Genomic DNA, 19,800 nt, shown 5'->3' on the forward strand with positions numbered 1-19,800 from the left:
TTCCTGCTGTCGTAACTATTTGTATGTTTTTAACTCTTTTCCTTCATAGCACTTATTTGTCATTACCGTAATTTTATTGTATATACGCTACACGCATTTAGCGATTTCAAGGCCACTTTAGAGCCATTCTACATCGGCCACCAGAAATTCATCCTGCAACTGTCAGCTCATTATGTCTTGTATGGCACTCTTTGGCCAATCTGGCCCTTGCACCACTAACCCCCTTAATCATCACCTTTTTTCAGTTTTGCATATACTGTGTTCTGGCTGAGATCGAGAGCCATGCGCTGTGGCTTGCAGTTTACAGATAATTGTAAAGCTTCTTGCCCATTGGCGTCCAAAATTTGCGACGCCTTCACTGTAATAATTATCATATATAAAAACCACCATGAATCATGCCACGAGACAGGACAGCAGGAGGGAAGAGACAAACGCAGGCACAAACTGATTTTCTTGAAGGCAGATTTACGTTGTCCAATCTCGTTGCGCTACTTGGGATGGTTTTTATGTCCAAAACCAACTCGCCCAACATTCAACTCTTTTAATTTATAATATAACTTGTCATAAAAGTATAAAATTAAATGTTTCAATCACCCCCATGGCCATGAGCTTCTGCCAATCACAACTAGCCTCGTGTATTGTTAGTGGAAACTGTCGTCTGCTGTAGCCTTTTTGTGACAAATCATAGCCACGCTTGCCAACACACTATTTAGCAAAACACTGGTAGTGACATCTAAAGATTTCTGCACTCGCAACACTTGCAAGGACTGTACACCATTAAACAATTACCAGGTGTTGCGATTGCAGAAATCCTTATAAATCGTCATGATAAATAATAGCGTAGTAGGTGCTTCCCAACTTCACAAAAATTGATCTATGGCATAGTGGGTACCTTGCTAGCGTACTTGTATTAGTAGCCCCAAGAGTTTACAACGGCCTCTAGAAATGCTGCTCTTCCAGCTTTTGCTTTGACTGTGCTGCGCTTTCCGCGCAGGCCTGACATTTTTAATTTACCCGACGAGGTGAATAAAAACGGTGAATGGTGCTTTATTCTGTGCGGTTTTTCCGCCGCCACCTTGAATTTTGATCCATGGCTGGGCAAGCGCTTCATCGCAGTGGGGGGGGGGGGGGGGGGGGGCTTGCTCGGGATTTTATGGTACATAAAGTATGGTTAAAGCCGCACCCAAAAAAATTTCTGGCTACGCTACTGGATTGGTGCATTCAGTGTAGTTGACAACAGAGAAGCCTGTGTAAGAGTAAACTGGTGCATGCCCTTTCACCATGCCAGAATTGCTATGCTGCCACGACAGCCAATTCTACTCTGCCGGCCATTTTTTTCTCGCAGTATTTGTGCCCATCGCTTTTGGATGCCTTCACATGATGATAGCCGAGCACTGTACTTGGAAAGAGCCTGATAACCGACTCCCTTCCTCCCCACGTTTTGCTCTTTTCCAGCAGCTGCCATCACATTCATCTTTTTTTTTTCTCATGCTTTTTTTTTTCTTCATCATCACCACATGGTATTTTTTCCCACTCCCGGCCTGCTCTTTCTCGCCGAGAGATACAGCGTGTTCAAGCTGCCTGTTGTGGTGAGCACCATTTTTCTTAAGATTGCTTTTTGCCTGGACTTCCAGAGTGTGGTTTCTCAGAGCCTCCTATCCAAAGACTTGCGTTGTGTTATCAGATATCCGATATTCAATGAAAGATAGTCAGAAATTGTTATCGGATATTCAATGAAAGGTCTGGTATGGCATTTGCAATCACTAATCTCAATAGAACCACACATTAGTCTGCGACATAAATTGAACCTATACCGTTGTCAAATGGGCGCTCTCGTCTGCAAAAAGGAGCCAGTCATTATTCAGCAGGGCTATAATCGAGTTTGATGGCGATCATATTTGCATGGTCGCTTGGGATGCACGTTTTGTATGGGTAGTATTCAACTACTAAAGCTGATGTATTTGTCATGTACCACTGACTGCCTGAATCTTTTACAATATAATCGTGCATTTACGTGTCATTTGCATTTACGTAGACTCGCAGGGTCAATCTGCAGATTGACCCTGTGAGGACCACCTCGGCCAGAAAAGTAAACTTGGGTGCTTTTAGGACTTATCCAAAGGTATCATATTTTTCTAATTTTCCTTTTCCTTTGCGTGTGTATCTCACGTAGAAACTAGCCAATATCTGTTGTGCCCATTTGCTGCGTAGTCGGTCTCACTCGCTGCATAGTTTGTGACAAAACATTAAAGCAGTGAGCAAGGGCTTTTAGGCTCTATTTGACTTTAAATTGTAGATTTCCTGCCAGACACATTGCAATAATAGTATCGTGGGCTTACCAGGCATGACGAATACACTGTCGCTTAAAGGGTAGGTCATTACCAGACGTAGCGTCAGCACTCAGGTTAAGCACATATGCCATTTTACAGAAACGAAGTGCATGATAGGGTGTAATGTGCATAGTATCATTCCTAGAGTTTGTTGGAATATTCCTCCTGGTTTGAGCAAAACTTGAATGTAGCTTGCCGAGTCATAAGAGTATATATGTAATGTTTATTACATTGTTTACAAAACATGTTATCCCGACATGGCAGCTGCAGAGGCTCGTTTACCAAAGCAGCTTCAAGACCTTTCATTGCTCATTGACTACCTGGCAGAATGCCCGAGTTTGATTCTGCCTCAAATCCCGGATTTTACTTTTTGCATCCCTCGGGACATTTCTCAACGCCACCGACGCCAGATTTCCTGCGACACAGGCTCCTTAACGCTCTCGATTTGAAATTTCCAATGTCTGTTCTTGCTGTTCCGGCGCTAATATAAACTGTGAATCGCCTGGGGCGCATATTCGTTAACCACGGGCTGTATTATGAAAGTATGTGCTACAGGTGACTGGTGGAAAGAATTTAATGACTTACGCGACATGCAAGTCGCTTTATTCAAGTCATGACTTGTGAATCGTGTTCGTCATGCTCTTATCTCCTCCTGTCTAAATTTTGGGTACTTAGTAGGTGATCGCGAGAGTGGTCCGACGTAGATGGTTAGATGGCTAGATAGATGGCTACATAGGTAGACAGACAGGTAGATGTAGATAGGTAGATGGATAGATAGGTAGTCGTCATGAAATACTTCGAATTTAATAAAAAATACCTTGGTGAACGACCACGCATTCTTTGGCACGGTTTTCTGCACGTACCTTTTTTTTGCCACTATTCAGGGCAACTTAATAGGCTACTCACACCAAATTGCGTGGCTGAGATAGCCTGCGGGATCGATTTTCATGAACATGTGCATATCATCTGCATAATATCAACAGCGAATATAGCCCTCGCGCTATTGACACCCTCAAAGGTGACCCCCGGTGACACCCCTACTTCCGTCAAGTGACCACGCTGCAACAAGTTATAATGACGTCATAGCCGCCATGTTCTATTTTTTTGCCACGTTCGCTCCATCAGCCTACTTCTCGGCGGCTGCTCGCGAACCACGTGGATGTGCGTCACAGTTCTGTGTGCTGACGGGATCGAGCGCTGCACCCACTAGGTGGTGAAGGTTGCACCCGATGGCTTGCCGTTTTGGAAGCCAAAACTGACACTAGTCGGTAATGAGTAGCCTGTAATTATCTGTCGCGTGCTGCAGCAAACGATGTGCCGTGTTATGACTAACAGGCCCCCAGCAACACAATGCAGCAAAAAAGCGCTAGGCCAAAACGAACCGCGAAAAAATCCAGGATCGGATGGGATTTGAACCCTGGCCCTCTGCATGGGAATCGAGTATTTTACCACTGCGCCGCCGGTGCATGAAACACATTTGCAAAAAGGCATCATGGCGGGCAAGAAATTGCGTTAACGCATAAAATATAGCGTGGTAGAAGAGTGAATTAACAACCAGGCGTCGCACATGCGAATTGCACAACGAATGTGTGGTTTAAAGCTTTCCACCCAGTACAAATTGCTCAAGCATAAATTTTTCGTTATGAGCCAAAGCATCAACAAAGTGCACATAATGCCTTACAGATGTGTTGCGAGTACCTCGCTTCTCTTGCAGAATGAAGAATAATGGTATAGCGGATGCTTCCCTTCTTTAGCAAAATTTACTATTTACAGAGTTCTGCCCAGAAATTTTTAGGGGTGAATATTTTGACAGGGCGGGGGGAGGGGGGGCAGGGGGTGCATTAACCTTATTAATTTAAAGTTTTCAAGCTTCCAGTTTTCAATACACATCCACATTTCATTTGTGGTAGCGATATTCAGGCACCTATGACGCACATAAAAAGCGGAAGCAAGGGCGCTTGCGTTCTTGCGCTGGCACTGAAGTTGGCGATCTTTGAAACCAGAAAGCCTCCTGTTCACACGCCTTATTACAAACCCAGGTTGCGGGAGGCACGACTCGCTGGCGTTGCGCTCGTTGGGCAGCAACTAGCTGGCGTTGCTAGTAGGCACGCATTTCAAAGCGGTCAGAGCGATGGGCGGCATTTCTACCACCGCCCACCGTGGAAAGAACCCTGATTATGACATATAGGGTACTCTTCATTGTGTACTTGTATTTGTTGCCCCAAGAGAGTTTACAACGGGCCCTAGAATGGCCGCTCTTCCAGCTTTCGCCGTGACTTGTGCTCAGTGTTCCGTGCAGGACTGGTGTTTTCTGGATTCACAAAACAATTTATGAGAATTTCTTAGCCTCCATTTATACGAAGTTTTGAATGAAGTTGTCTGTTGTAACGATAAAATCATTTTAGGAGTAGCCTGTGAAAGGCTAAAAACGCCACATCTTAGCACTTAACACACACTCAGTTTTAATCATACCGATTTGTTATTTAGCACAGCCACATGTCCACCGCCTCTGTTGTAAAATTTGAAGGAATTGGTCATCCTTGAAGGGAACAAGACGTGTCACAGTTCTCGCTTCGTTCTCCCCCTCCTCAAGGAAGGCGTAGCTCTGGAAGGAAACGAAAAAAGACTGCAACTGCTGCAGAGACAACATTGAAGAGCAAGAACAGTAGCTCTGCTACAAAAGCAAAGTATGCGGCAAACAAGGTTGGGATTTCAAAATCATCTCATATCCAATATGCAAGAAAAGCGAAAGAATGGAGCTGCTTAGTTTGTGGTGGCCTACAGAAGGAAGAAACTCTGGCGTCAAAATACAGTGTTTTTCCGGGCTATAGTGTCACGAAGATTGTGTTAATGCGCATGGAGCGAACTGTGCGTGTATTCGTTGCAAATAATGGGTAATTTTTCAAGGGTGTCTCATTTTTCCCCACGCCCCTGTGGCCCAGATGCCGGGGTGAATTGATTGCACTGCAATCAGTCGTCTCGGATGCAGTCTGTCAGCTAAATTCAATATATTATAGTAACGCAGTCTACAATCTCAGCGTGATATGCTCTGTACCAAGCCAGTGCATCAGCGACTTCAAAGGGAAAGGCGGTGCTCTCCCGTCGAGCCCGGCTGCGATTACTGATAAAGAGGTGAGCGGCGAACGCGGTGCGAGTCGGCAGTCGATAGATAAATGCGATATGTTGCTTGTTTTCGGCATTGGTGAAGGACAGGGGCATCCGCTTTACGCATCACTAGTGCCCGTGAACACTCACTACTACTACTGAATGCTACTGAATGCTGCTGAATGGCGAAGATGAGCGACCTTGGGGGTTGCAAGCAGCCGGCCGAGCAATTGCACCCCGTGTGTATTGTGGCTTGCTGGATCAGCGGTGAAGTCGGCGATCTGGGCTGCACTCCACGTGCTGCTCGTTCGTTTTTCTGCTTTAGTATCTGGTCGACGGCGTCGTCCCCGTTTCGTGGCGTCGTGGACGATCCCAATGCTAAACAAAAGCAAAAGGTTATCTGCTGCGCCAAATGCTGCGACGCAAAGTGCCGACATTGAATTCTTTTTTTCTTGCTGCTTTGATAGAATATACATGGCTCTAAAGTACTACCACAGGACGCAACACTGTCTTCTTTAGTGCAGTCTTGAAGTTTCGCAATTTATAGGCAGATATTAGACTTTTTTAGCTGACAGATCCTACGGCCCGCTCCTGTTCCGCTTAAACGCCTAGCTTTAGAGGAGCGACAGCACGCCTTGTTCTGGCCGAACGTCATTGTGGCTAAGCCAAGCAGAGCAGATGCTCACTTTCAAATTTCAATGCTATCTGTGGATGAAACCCTAAACTACGTTGAAACACATTGAAAATTGTACCGATTTTGCCGCAGTAGCGAAAATTCTATTTTAAAACATCGATTTAGTTTGACAATAATGGTTTTTAGCACTGGACTACTTGGACTCGCGGATACTCGCAGCACCACTGGAGGCAGTCACTTTGCCCGTCTTCGCTCGCTACGCATTTGGACTGCGCTCCGCCTGACCTCAAGCGGACCGGAGATGACTGTCCGGTCATGCTGTCACGTGTGAGCGTCCGGCGCATGCGCAATGGCGCCACTGTTGGTTTGCTTCGCTTTAAGAATATAAAACAGTAGAATAGGTAACATTAGCTGTAGTGAAATCTGCTTCACACTGAAAGGAAATTCCTCGTACTTGCTCAGTTTTTCTTTTAGGTCTAGTGAACATCTTTTTAAGCGCGCTGAATGAAAACAGTAATGAAAAATATTTTTCTTTTTATCTTACAGGAGAAGTAACTGACCACGTCAAAAAGTTCAGAATTCACTTTCATCGAAAGAAAGAAAACTCTAAAGGCGAAGCCACAGAAGGCTTTTACACTCACGTCACCCTGGTGTGTCTGAAAGCTGTGCTCAATGTTGGACGCCGAGTGGCCCACTGGGCCCTCGCCACGGTTCTGGCCCGCCAGGGCACATAAGGTCAGTTTACGGTCGTGCAGATGAATCAAATGGACATCTTGTGAAACTTCTTTGAACTGTGGTTCTGTTAGTTCATTGCCCTATAGTTCACGCACAATGCGGACATCTTTATGCGAGAAGCAGCACGACATGACTCGTTTCAAAAAACAATCTCCTTTTTTTTTAATATGAATGGCTTCTAGCAGTTCCCGAGCAAGCGCATCCCGGCTCCTTCCAGGAGGTCACTTGTGAGGGCCTACCACTCGAAAAGCTTTTTGATTGTGGTGAAAATGGGAAGTTTTCAGCTCGACTGCAGTGGTTTTTTAGGCTAACTAAACAAAGCTGGATAGATTGTGGTAATAATACTTTGACAATTTGCGAACTCTAAACAACCATTACGGTAATTGTTTTGAAGAAATGAAGCCTGCAAAAACTGCATGTGGTTCCAGTTTTCAACTTTCACCGGCACATTTCTCATCGCGCGCAGTAACCAGTGTTGCGGGCGACCGACACCAATTGACGATGACAGAACGTCGATCGAAAAATTCTTTTAGAAATTCCGACTCACTTTCCAGGGAAACCACTGCAAGGTTGGACACTTTAGATGGTATGTTTTCTATTGCGACACAAAACAGACAGGCGATGTAGAGTAGACAGTTCCTTTGAACAGCAAATAGTACAGCATCCGCCGCTCTGGTCACTGGCCAAGCACAAAAAGCACGAAAAGTATAGTCATCGTAAATGCCATCGTTCCTCGATTTCACCCCATTGCGAGCGCGTCAGAGCATCCCGCCAAATCTGCGCTTCTTGCCGCTAGGGACGCCTTCGCTCGGTCAGCGGAGTTACGTCAGCACGGAGCCTATACGATATGTTCACGCACTAATCCTTTTTTTACCCGCATCGCAAAGAAAGCCCACGAAATATGAAAAAAAGCATTGTAACGGAGCGCTTGCGCACTGCTGTCGTGCTGCTCCCAAGCGTGAAATTGCTGAAAAAAGTTGCCTGCAGTGTGGCTGTGGCCACTGGGAAATGTTTTTTTTTTTTTTGATGGTGGCTGGGATCTGATCCTCCAGCTTATGACGGATGGCACCGCAAAGACATGCTGTAGGCTGAGCACTGCCGATTCGATAAAGCACTCGTAAAACACTGCAAGTGGGTCTGTTTCACCGATGGCACGACAGTAACGAGTTTTGTCGACGTCACGGCAACGGATTGTCAAGTGCAGTCTAGCAGGTGCTTGGCCGCCTGGTGTGTTGCGTATTGTCTCATTGTACGCAAATGCTAGTGCAGCATCCATATGGGTTTCGTTCTTTCCAGCACGCGTAGCCCCTATTAAAAAAACGCACTCGGCGTCATCAAAACTTGAGCAGAGGTAACCTAAGGGAGTTCCACTGCAGTGGGGCTCTAGATTCTGAGAATTTTATGTGGGTATTTAGGTGAAGGGACACAATTAGTCATAGTTAACGGCACTTGTGGATGTTAGGTGACATTAGCATTCCCGCTGTACCGCTGTCGTACCTCTTTGTACGTTTTTAATTCTTTCCCTTCATAGCACTTATTAGTCACTACCATATTTCTATTCTATATACGCTACATGCATTTAGCAATCTTAAGGCAACTTTAGAGCCATTCTTCATTGACCACCATCAATTCATCCTGCAACTGAGAGCTCATCTCTTGTATGGCACTTGTATGGCACTATCTCTTGTATGGCCGAGTTTTTCTAGAGATGTGTCCGAAAATCCTCAAAAATAAGTAATGTTGAATGTTTGTTCTCTGCCTTCACGGTTACTTTTTCTGTATTTGCAGACCTCTTAAGGTGACTACTGAAATAAAATAGGGTAGAGCGGAGTAAAACGCGAGTTGGGGCGAAGCACGACATTTTAGCGCCCTCTAAGCTTTTTATAAAGTCGGAACGTTTTTGTTTTTAGCCTATATGCACCAACACATTTTTTACTGCTGCTGTTTTAAGGGGTGACATGATTGGTACTCCTTGAAGAAGAAAATTCGGTCAGATCCGACGCATTGTGGGAATCTGTTTCATACGAAGCATTCCACGAGTGGCTGCCTATGTTGAATTTTCGGCTATGAGCCAAGTGTTACGAGCTCGATTGACGGGATTCTGTACAGTAGTGGTTGTGTGCATATCGTAGGCTTACCAGGCACGTCGATTACACTGGTACCTAAAGGGTACCTTATATCTAGGCATAACGTCAGCACTCGCGTTACAGCACAGACGTCATTTCAACAAAAGAAAGTGCAGGCTACGGTGTGATGTCCATAAGATATTTCGTAGAGTTCGTACAGCTTCAAGACCTGGTGTTGCTCAGTGTTAGAGTACTTCACTGCCTGGCAGAATGCCCGAGTTCGATTCCGGCTCGAATTCTGTATTTTACTGTTTGCGTCTCTCAGGACTTTTATACGCAACGCCGCCGACGCCACATTTCCTGCGACAAAGGCTCCTTAACACTCTCACTTTGGAATTTCCTGTGTCTGTTCTCACCGTTCCTGTTTTAATATAGACCATGAATCACCTATGGCGCATATCTGTTAACCGAGGGCAGTGTTATGAGAGTATCTGCTAGGACTGGTGGAAAGAATTTTATGGCGTACGCAACGCGCAAGTCACATTATTCAAGCCATGACTTTTGATTTGGAACGGTGCAACGAAAAAAAAATACACAACACTGACGACGAAGAAAACGACTCGGATACTCGCAGCACTGGAGGCAGTCACTTTGCCCGTCTCCCTCGCTATGCATTCGCACTGCGCTCGGCCTGATCTGAAGCGGACCTGAGGTGACTGTCCGGTCACGCGCTCACGTGTGAGCGTCTGGTGCATGCGCAGTGGCTGAGCCGTGTGGGAGGTGAAATGTGTTCGAAAATAGCCAAATCTGTTGGCTACAAGTGTCGATTCCAATAAAGGGCAGTAATGGGTTTTACGAAATTATGAATATAACGAAGTCACTTCACTTCTCCTGCAACGAAGCACTCTTCCTTCTACTTCGTTATAACAAGGGTTGAGGGTGGCATATAGCGTTTCCGATTGTGCTTCTGGTCCAACTAACGGCTTCGCTCTAAGAATAAAAAACGGTGAAAATTTCGGGAAGCGCACTCAATGAAGGCTTTTTATCTTACAGGAAATGTGGAGGAACACAAGAAAAAAATTGTTCTGCATTTCCAGCATATCAAAAAAGACTCTACAGGCAAGCCTACAGCAGAGGCACACACCCACCTCAAGGTCGTGTGCCTGCACTCTATGCTCACCCTGGCTCGCCGCGTGGCCCACTGGGCCTTGGCGAGAGTCCAGGCACGCCAGTGAGGTCAGTTCAGAGTGGTACAGATGAATCAAATTGACATCTTGTGAAACTGTTTTAACAGTGGTTTTGGTACAAGCTTTGGAAAGTAGTTTTGTTTGTTTATTGCAGTATGGTTCACGCGCAGACAAAATTGTTTCAAAAAGCCGCCGGTGTGTGGGAATGAGGAACTGCTTGAATTAACTTCTAAGGGTTAACAATACACTGTGTTGGGCCAGTTGGCATGTAGCTTTGTGTAATGACAAGGCGCAAGGTTACAAAAGATAGTAATTCTTTGTCATAAGTGTTCACAATATAAAGGCCTTTTCTTCTGAAGACCAACTATCAAACTGTGGTACACAGCCAGACGAGGCACAGTGGAAAGGCAAATGGGCCCTTTTCCATTAATTGCTAAACAATGTTTCCTTAAATGGACTGTCTACCACTCAGAAAACATTGGTTGTGGTGAGAATGAGATTTCCGCTTGACTGCGGTGGTTTTTCAGGCTAACTTCACAAACCCAGAGAGATTGTGGTAATACTTTAATTGTTTTATTATGAAACAAAACCTAATGAAGCCTGCAAAAACTGCATGTGGTTCCAGTTTTTGCCTTTCACCGGCACAATAATTGTCATCACGTGCAGTAACCAGTGTTACGGGCGTCCGTACTCCAATTGGCCATGACAGAACGTCGATCGAAAAATTCTTCTGAAAATTTCTCCTCCATTTCCAGAGAAACCGCTGCAAGGTTGGACACCTTTTGCTATAAAACTGAAAGGCGATGGACAGTAGACAGTCCCTTTAAACAGTCAATAGCACAGCATCCGGTCTGGCCTATATAAACTTGCCACAGTTGGCTGAATACCGAAAGTATGATCGCATTAAATTTCTTCCTATACGATATGTTCCACGCACTAGTCCTTTTTTCCGCATTGCAAAGAAAGCCACGAAATACGCAAAAATCATTGTGTCGGACCGCTTGAGCACTGCTGCCGTGCTGCTCCCAAGCGTGCAATTTGTGAAAAATGTTACTTGCAGTGTGGCTGTGGCCACTGGGAAGCGAGTGTTTTTTTATTGGTGGGTGGCATCTGAATCTCCAGCTTTTGATGGATGGCACCACAAAGACATGCTGTAGGCTGAGCACATCCGAGTCAAAAAAGTATTCGTAAAACAACACTACAGGCTTCCCGTTTTACCGATAGTACTCGAGTAAGTTTTGTCAACGTCAGAGAGTACTGTATGTCACGTGCAGTCTAGGAGGTGCTTGGCAGCCGGTTGTGTTTCGTATTGTCTCATTGTAGACAAATGTTCGCATGAAAACGCTACTGCAGCACCCATGTGGTTTCATTCTTTCCCGCACGCGTAGCCCATATTAAAAAAATGCACTCTTTGCGTCATCAAAACTTGAGCAGAAGTAATCTAATGGAGTTCCACTGCAGTGAGGCTCTAGAACTCTGCGATTTTAAATGGGTATTTAGATGAAGTGACAAAATTATTCATAGTTAATGGCAATTCTGGATGTTAGGCGACATCAAGACTCGCAATATTTCATGCGATGCGAGACAGACTGCTAAGCATGATTGCTTGCTACCATTTTTTCCCGCTGTCATAACTTTTTGTATGTTTTTAACTCTTTCCCTTCATAGCACTTATTAGTCATTACCATAATTTTATTGTATATACGCTACACGCATTTAGCAATTTCAAGGCCACTTTAGAGCCATTCTACATCGACTACCAGCAATTCATCCTGCAACTGACAGCTCATTCTCTTTTAAGGCACTCTTTGGCCAATCTGGCCCTCGCACCACTAACCCCTTTGTGGTAATACTTTGACAATTTGCGAACTCTAAACAACCATTACGGTAATTGTTTTGAAGAAATGAAGCCTGCAAAAACTACATGTGGTTCCAGTTTTCAACTTTCACCGGCACAATTGTCATCGTGCGCAGTAACCAGTGTTGCGGGCGACCGACACCAAGTGACGATGACAGAACGTCGATCGAAAAATTCTTTTAAAAATTCCGACTCACTTTCCAGAGAAACCACTGCAAGGTTGGACACTTTAGATGGTATGCTTTCTATTGCGACACAAAACAGAAAGGCGATGGACAGTAGACAGTCCCTTTGAACAGCCAATAGTACAGCATCTGCCGCTCTGGTCACTGGCCAAGTGCAAAAAGCACGAAAAGTATAGTCATCGTAAATGGCATCGTTCCTCGATTTCACCCCATTGCGAGCGCGTCGGAGCATCCCGCCAAATCTGCGCTTCTTGCCGCTAGGGACGCCTTCGCTCGGGCAGTGGAGTTACGTCAGCACGGAGCCTATACCATATGTTCCACGCACTAAACCTTTGTTACCCGCATTGTAAAGAAAGCCCACGAAATATGAAAGAAGCATTGTGACGGAGCGCTTGCGCTCTGCTGTCGTGCTGCTCCCAGCGTGCAATTGGTGAAAAAAGTTGCCTGCAGTGTGGCTGTGGCCACTGGGAAGTTTTTTTGATGATGTGTGGCATCCGAATCTCCAGCTTTTGATGGATGGCACAACAAAGACATGCTGTAGGCTGAGCACTGCCGAGTCGATAAAGCACTCGTAAAACACTGCAGGTGGCCTGTTTCACCGATGGCACGTGAGTAAGTTTTTTTCGGCGTCACGAACAACGGTTTGTCGGGTGCAGTCTAGCAGGTGCTTGGCAGTCGGTTGTGTTGCGTATTATCGTTAAAGCCGCCCCCAAAAAAATTTCTGGCTACGGTACTGGATTGGTGCATTCAGCGTAGTTGACAACGTGTAGCCCCTGTTGCAGAGGTAATCTAATGAAGTTCCACCTCAGTGAGGCTCCTTATCCTTACGATTTTAAGTGGGTATTTAGGTGATGTGACAAAATTGGTCATAGTTAATGACAATTGTGGATGCTAGGTGACATCAAAACTCGCATTATTTCATGCGGTGCGAGACGGACTGCTACTCATAATCGCTTACTACCATTTTATCCCGCTGTCGTAACTATTTGTTTGTATTTAACTCTTTCCCTTCATAGCACTTATAAGTCATTACCATAATTTTATTGTATATACGCTACACGCATTTAGCAATTTCAAGGCCACTTTAGAGCCATTCTACATCGACTACCAGCAATTCATCCTGCAACTGACAGCTCATTATCTCTCATATGGCACTCTTTGGCCAATCTGGCCCTTGCACCACTAACCCCTTTAATCATCACCTTTTTTCCGTTTTGCATATACTGTGTTCTGTCTGAGATCGAGAGCCATGCGCGGTGGTCTGTAGTTTACTGAGAATTGTAAAGCTTCTTGCCCGTTGGTGTCCACAATCTGGGACGCCTTTACTGTAATAATTATCATATATAAAAACCACCGTGAATCGCGCCACGAGACAGGACAGCAAAAAGAAAAAGACAAACGCAGGCACAAACTGATTTTATTGAAGTAGATTTGTGTTGTCCCATCTCGTTGCGCTGCTCGGGAGGGTTTTTATGTCCAAACACCAACTCGCGCAACGTTCAACTATTTTAAAATATATTATAGCTCGTTATAAAAGTCTAAAATAAATGCCCTGTTGACTTACAGGACACATTGTTTTTGTTCACAAGCATAAGCAACTTCAGAACTATATAGAGCTCAGTTCTAGCATTTCCCATTCTGTGTGTAACAGAGTGTAGTATGACAATGGGCTGATGCTGTCGGGAAGTGTCGGTGCACACGATTATGTAAAGGTGCATTGCAGCCGTATTTTACCCAGACTTTATCATTGTGTTCTTGTACCAGTGAGGCAACCGCAAAACAATATTCTCCCATGCAAACAATATATTTGCAAAAGAATGCACTGCCTTTACATTTCAATCACCCCCATGACCTTGCAATTCTGCCAATCACTAGCCTTGTGTATTGGTAGCGGTAACAGTCGTCTGTTCTTTGTGAGCAGTCGTAGCCACGCTTTCCGATGCACTATTTTACAGAGCACTGGTCGTGACGTCTTCTAAGGATTTCTGCAATCGCAACACCAGCGACGACTGCACAGCATTTACCCGGTGTTGCGATTCTGCAGTTGTGGCTTCTCTCCTATCTGGTGAATCCTCTGTGGCAAATGATTGGTCCACTGTTGTAACCAGGGCGGGTGGGTGGGGGGTTGGGGTTTCAAGCTCACCTCCCCATTCTTCTGAAATTCTTACAATTTTGCATGCGCATATATACGCACACTTACAAACGCACACACGAGCATACGTAAAATCCCGAGCGCGTGCCCCCCTCCCTTTTTCGGAAGATATGAAATATGCGCCCTTGACCGAGCCCCCTCCCCCGCTCCCCTCCCGCCATTTTCATTGTGGCATTCACTCTTTTACAGCGAAAGCTGTTATAAGATCATTTCAACGGGCGTTTTTGGCGCCGTTGTTGTCCGCCGCCGCAGGTTTCCGTAACCACTATCGCGCGAAATAAGAAAGGATATGCAGGATGGAACGGGGTTCGAACCTGGGTCCTCTGCGTGGGAGCCCAGTACTCCACCTCAGTGCCACGCCGGTGCTTGAAACTGCTTTGCAAAAAGACCTTATACAGACTTCATGTCGGGAACGAACCACAATAGCATATATATCTCATAGCATGGTAACATATTTAATATAGCGCGTTGGAAGAGTAAAATAACTACCAGGCGTCACCCAACGCAAATTCTGTAACCGGGTGCCACACAGTGCGAATTGCGCAACGAGTGGGTTGTTGAATGCTTCCCACCCAATACAAAGTGCTCAAGCATATTTCTTCGCTATGAGCCACCGCATCAACAAAGTGCACATAATGCCTTACAGAGAGAGAGAGAAAACATTTTATTAAAATATATAAACCAAGCATGTGGGAGGGAACCCTAGTCCGGGGTCCCTATGATGATCGCAGCGACGACACGGGCCCGTCCAACCAATGCCTGGCGGACCTCGGGAGGCCCGTCGCAGAGGGCATCGTCCCACAGCTCTTTGGTGCGGAAGGGGCACAGGATGACTGGAAGGGGAGGGAATAATTTTGCGGTGCACTCCACCGTGACATGGAACGCCGTTGGGGAGCTGCCACAGCCCGGGCAAGAGTCTGCGTAGCGGTCAGGGTAGAATTTATGCATGGAGAGGAGGTTGGGGAAAGTATTCGTTTGAAGTTGGCGGAGTGCCACCTCTTCCTCTCGCGAGAACGACGGTGGTGGCGGGGACATGGTTTGTCTAGCTCTGGTGTAGTATGTTAATATGTCTCGGTATGTGAGTGGAGGACCCACTTGATCTGGACTCTCGGCCTCGCCATGCCGGGCAGCTCGGTGGGCAATTTCTCGAGCGACCGCGTGAGCGTGGTCATTACCCGGCAATGAGGCATGGCCAGGAGTCCAGAGCAAGTGGATACGTTGTGGGCTGGATGTGTCTATGTTTATGTTTGACGACTTGTGTAGGATGTAGTGAGCCGCCTTGGGGATTCCGCGTCCCATCAAAAAGGCTCGGCATGCTTGCTGGGAATCGGTTAATATGTACACCTCTCCAGGAATCTGAAGAGCTTGTTGTACAGCAAGCGCGACACCAAGGACTTCGCCGTCTGTAGGTGTAGCACTCCGCAGAGAGGCGGCCGTAAGTAAAGTTTCACCGCCGTCCAACACTACCGCAGAATACCCGTTGCAGCAACGTGCGGCATCGGTGTATAGCGTATTTGTTTCAGGGATGTCACCGAGCATGCGCACCAGGTACCGAACACGAGCGCGCCGGCGTCCCGCGTCATGCTCAGGACTCATGTTCCGGGGTAGCGGGTGCACCTTTAAAGTTCTACGGACCCAGGGAGGGAGAGCGATGGTGGTGTCCTCGACGTCATTGGGCAAGACTGGATATCCCAGTCTCGAGAGGAGGTGCCGCCCAGTGGGTGTGAGCAGAAGGCGTTGTCTTTGGCTGGTCCACTGAGCTTCCAGTAGCTCACTGAGCGTGTTATGCGTCCCTAGGGCTAGCAAACGTGTCGTGGCGGTGTAGTGTGGGAGTCCGTGAGCGAGCTTGGTCGCCTTTCGCAGCATTACGTCAATCCGCATCTGCTCGGACTGGGTAAGTCTGTGGAAGGGGAGATGGTAGGTGATGCGACTGATCACACAGGCTTGTACCAATCGCAGCAGGTCCCGCTCTTGCAGTCCCGAGCGCCTGTTTGAAACCCGTCGCATCATGGCGAGAATCTGTTCGGTTTGTCGGGACAGGAGAGAGACAGTGTAGTTTGCTTTCCCGTTTGCTTGAACGTGTAGCCCAAGTATGCGAGCACGCTCCACATGAGGGACGGGAACGCCATCCACGTGCACCACGATCTTGGGTGAAGGGGTAATGCTACGCGCCCGGATGAGAACCAGCTCGGACTTTTGAGGGGCACAGGTCAAGCTGCACTGTCGTGCGTATGTGGTAACGATGTCAGCTGCCTGCTGCAGTCGATCCTGAATGGCCCCGTCTGACCCTCGCGTCGTCCAGATCGTGATGTCGTCTGCGTAAATCGCATGGGCGACATCAGGGATCTGATCGAGCAGCTGAGGTAGTCTTGCAAGGGCAATATTAAACAGGATGGGAGACAGAACTGATCCCTGAGGTGTGCCGCGACCTGTAAGGCGAATCGTGTCGGAACGGTGAGGCCCTATCCCGATGGTGGCTGTTCTGTCGCGCAGAAAAGAACGGATGTAGTTATACATGCGGCCGCCGCAATGCGATTCCGCGAGATTCTGCAGGATCAAATCGTGTGCCACATTATCAAATGCCCCTTTTAGATCAAGGGCGAGGATGGCCCTCGTCTGGGCACGCGACGGAGGGCCCATAACCTCCTCCTTGAGTTGTAGAAGCACGTCCTGCGTAGAGAGATGTGCCCGAAATCCGAACTGTGAGTGGGAGAAGAATGACTGTCGCTCAAGGAAAGGTTGCAGACGCCGTAAAAGCACGTGCTCCATTAATTTTCCGACGCATGAGGTAAGAGATATCGGCCGTAAATTTGCTATGGCTATGGGCTTGCCTGGTTTAGGTATTAGGGAAATGTCGGCATGACGCCATGCCTGTGGTAGTGTACCCTTATGCCAATAGTCATTGAACAGGTTCGTGAGATGATTTAGATCCGAGTCACTGAGGTTTCGCAGTGCGGATAATCTAATGTGATCTGCGCCTGGTGCCGTGTTTCGACGGAGGTCTTGAAGTACTACGCGAACCTCGTCGACTGTGATGTCCGCGTCGAGTTCCTCGTTAGATTCTTCCTCGTGTGGGTAGTCGGGATACTTTGGAAGGGGCCCGGTAGGGATGAAACGTTGTTCAAGCTCTTTGAGAAGGCCGGATGGATCGTCTTTGTACATATGTGTTAGTCTCTGTAGTTGGTGAAATGTTTGTGTCTTGGTTCCGGATGGATCTATGAGGGCGCGAAGTATCGACCATGTTTTCGCTGTGCCCAGGGTGCCTGAAAGACGCTCGCAGAAACGCCGCCAGTTGTTCCGGACGAGGGTCTGCGCGTATTCTTGTGCCTCCTGCGAAAGTTGGTCGATACGCCGGCGAAGCCTGCGATTGAGGCGTTGGCGCTTCCAACGCCGCGTGAGCCCTATAATGCCTTACAGATGTGTTGCGATTCCTCGCTTCTCTTGCAGAATGAAGAATGGTATAGCGGGCGCTTCCCCACTTGACAAAAATTTACTATTTACAGGTTTCTCCCCAGAAATTTTTTTGGGCGGACATTTTGACAGGGCGGGGCAGGGCAGGGGAGGGCGGGGAGGGGGGAAGGGCGTTTATAAGGCTTAATAATTTAAAGTTTCCAAACTTCCAGTTTTCAATACACATCCACATTTCATTTGTGGTCTCGATTTTCAGGCATCTATGACGCACATAGAAAACGGAAGAAAGGGCGCTTGCATTCTCGCGCTGGCACTGGATTCGGCGATATTTCAAACCACAAGGCCTACTGTTCACGCGTCTTATTACAAACCCAGGTGGCGGGAGGAACGACTCTCTGGCGTTGCGCTCGTTGGGCAGCGACTAGCTGGCGTTCCTTGTAAGCACGCATTTCAAAGCGGTCAGAGCGGTGGGCGGCATTTCCACCGCCGCCCAACGTGGAAGGAACGCTGATTATTTATGACATATCGGGTACTCTGCATTGTGCACTTGTATTTCTTGCCCCAAGAGAGTTTACAACGGGCTCTTGAAAGGCCGCTCTTCCAGCTTTCGTTGTGACTTGTGCTCAGTATTCCGTGCAGGCCTGGCGTTTTCTGGATTCACAGAACAATTTGAGAATTTGTTAGCCTTCATTTATACGAAGTTTCGAACGAAGTTTCCTGTTGTAACGATAAAATTATCTTAGGAGCAGGCTGTGAATGGGAAAAAACGCGACATCTTAGCACTTAACATACACACACACACACACACACGCTTTTAATCATACTTATTTGTTATTTAGCACCGCCACATGTCCATCGCCTCTTTTGTAAAGTTTGAAGCGTCTTCCTTGAAGGGAACAAGACGTGTCACAGTTCTGTAAAATGCTGTAAAATGCCAACGGGTGTGTTAATCTGGACACTTCAATTCCGCCGTCTTGTCAAATTCCGTACTGGTGTCACGCAAAGGCGTTGTGCCAACTAGCCTTCTTCATCTGGAAGGCTTTATTTTCTGAGGAACCGGTACGAATTTCTTTTCTAACTTTGTACTTCAGATGGGTTGATACCCAGATGGGTTGATACCAAGTTTGTTCGCTTTATTCTTCTTTCCAGAACATTCCTACTACTGCCGTATTTAGCATATTGGAAGTAACCAATAAAATAGTCGTAGAACTTTCTCGTTGTGCTGTCGTCAAATTCCAGTAGCACTGCAATGATTCTGGCAGGTAGCTTCTTGTGATCAATGCGAGAGAATGTGTGAACTCCATGTATGTCAGAAGTGCTTTCTTCCAATGCTAATATAGCAGTATTTATATACGAGCGGGAAAAGCAGCCTGAAAATGGTCGCCGACAATTTGCCGCTCTTTTTTATTATTGTCATTCACGTGTGATTCTGTATAGTTGCTTAAAACAGCCCAATCATGTTTGCCGTTTGATTATGTATTGCCTAGTGTTTGCGCGTTGTGTATTACTGAAGCGGGAATCAGAGGGCGGCGCTGTCATAAGGGAGATGCCAATAGGAATTCTTAATTTGCAGCTCAGCGCTTCAAAGGTGAATGACGTCATCATTCTATTGGAATATGACGACGAAACCAAAGCCAGAAAGCACTTTGATGACACAAAAACTGGCTTGTGTGGCGACGCAGTTGACGAAAACGGTGAGATATTTTCCTCGTGTTCGTATTTTGATGCAAGAGAGCATGTATGCCACTACTGCTACAACGGATGACAACTGTTTCTCATTTATTTCTTTTTGTCTCATGGAATTATGACTCAGCAAAATTTCCTGGCATATCACAACAGATTTTAGTGTGGTGCAAGGCTGGCGTTCTTGTTTAGTTTATTTTTTACCAAGAAATCTGATACAGCATAGGACATGGCTCTCGGACAGTTGCACAATGTGAAGATTTCACACGTATATATGAGCATCCCTCAAGCCGATATATGTATGTGTACAGTTCTAGAAATATGTCCGAAAAGCCTTAAAATGAGGGAACTTGAATATTTGCTGCTCTCTGCTTTCACAATGACATTTACCTTAAGATACTGAAACAAATTAGAGGAAGGGGAGAGCGGAATAAAATGCGAATTGGGGCGAAGC

At 46.6% G+C, this 19,800-nt stretch overlaps 1 long non-coding RNA gene across 2 annotated transcripts in view; it reads left to right on the forward strand.

The window, feature by feature from the left end:
- Positions 1 to 19,800, forward strand: part of LOC119372646 (uncharacterized) — a 170,485-nt gene that overhangs the window by 50,323 nt on the left and 100,362 nt on the right. The window contains exon 4 of one of the 2 annotated variants that reach the window (XR_007417747.1): positions 6,616 to 6,684. The exons of the other annotated variant lie outside the window; for it this stretch is intronic. This is a non-coding gene — a long non-coding RNA (uncharacterized LOC119372646). Of the gene's footprint in view, positions 1 to 6,615; positions 6,685 to 19,800 lie in introns of those variants that run through there. 2 annotated transcript variants of the gene reach the window in all.

The sequence above is a fragment of the Rhipicephalus sanguineus genome, chromosome 10 (genome assembly GCF_013339695.2).
Source record: "Rhipicephalus sanguineus isolate Rsan-2018 chromosome 10, BIME_Rsan_1.4, whole genome shotgun sequence".
NCBI classification, from domain to species: Eukaryota; Metazoa; Arthropoda; class Arachnida; order Ixodida; family Ixodidae; genus Rhipicephalus; species Rhipicephalus sanguineus.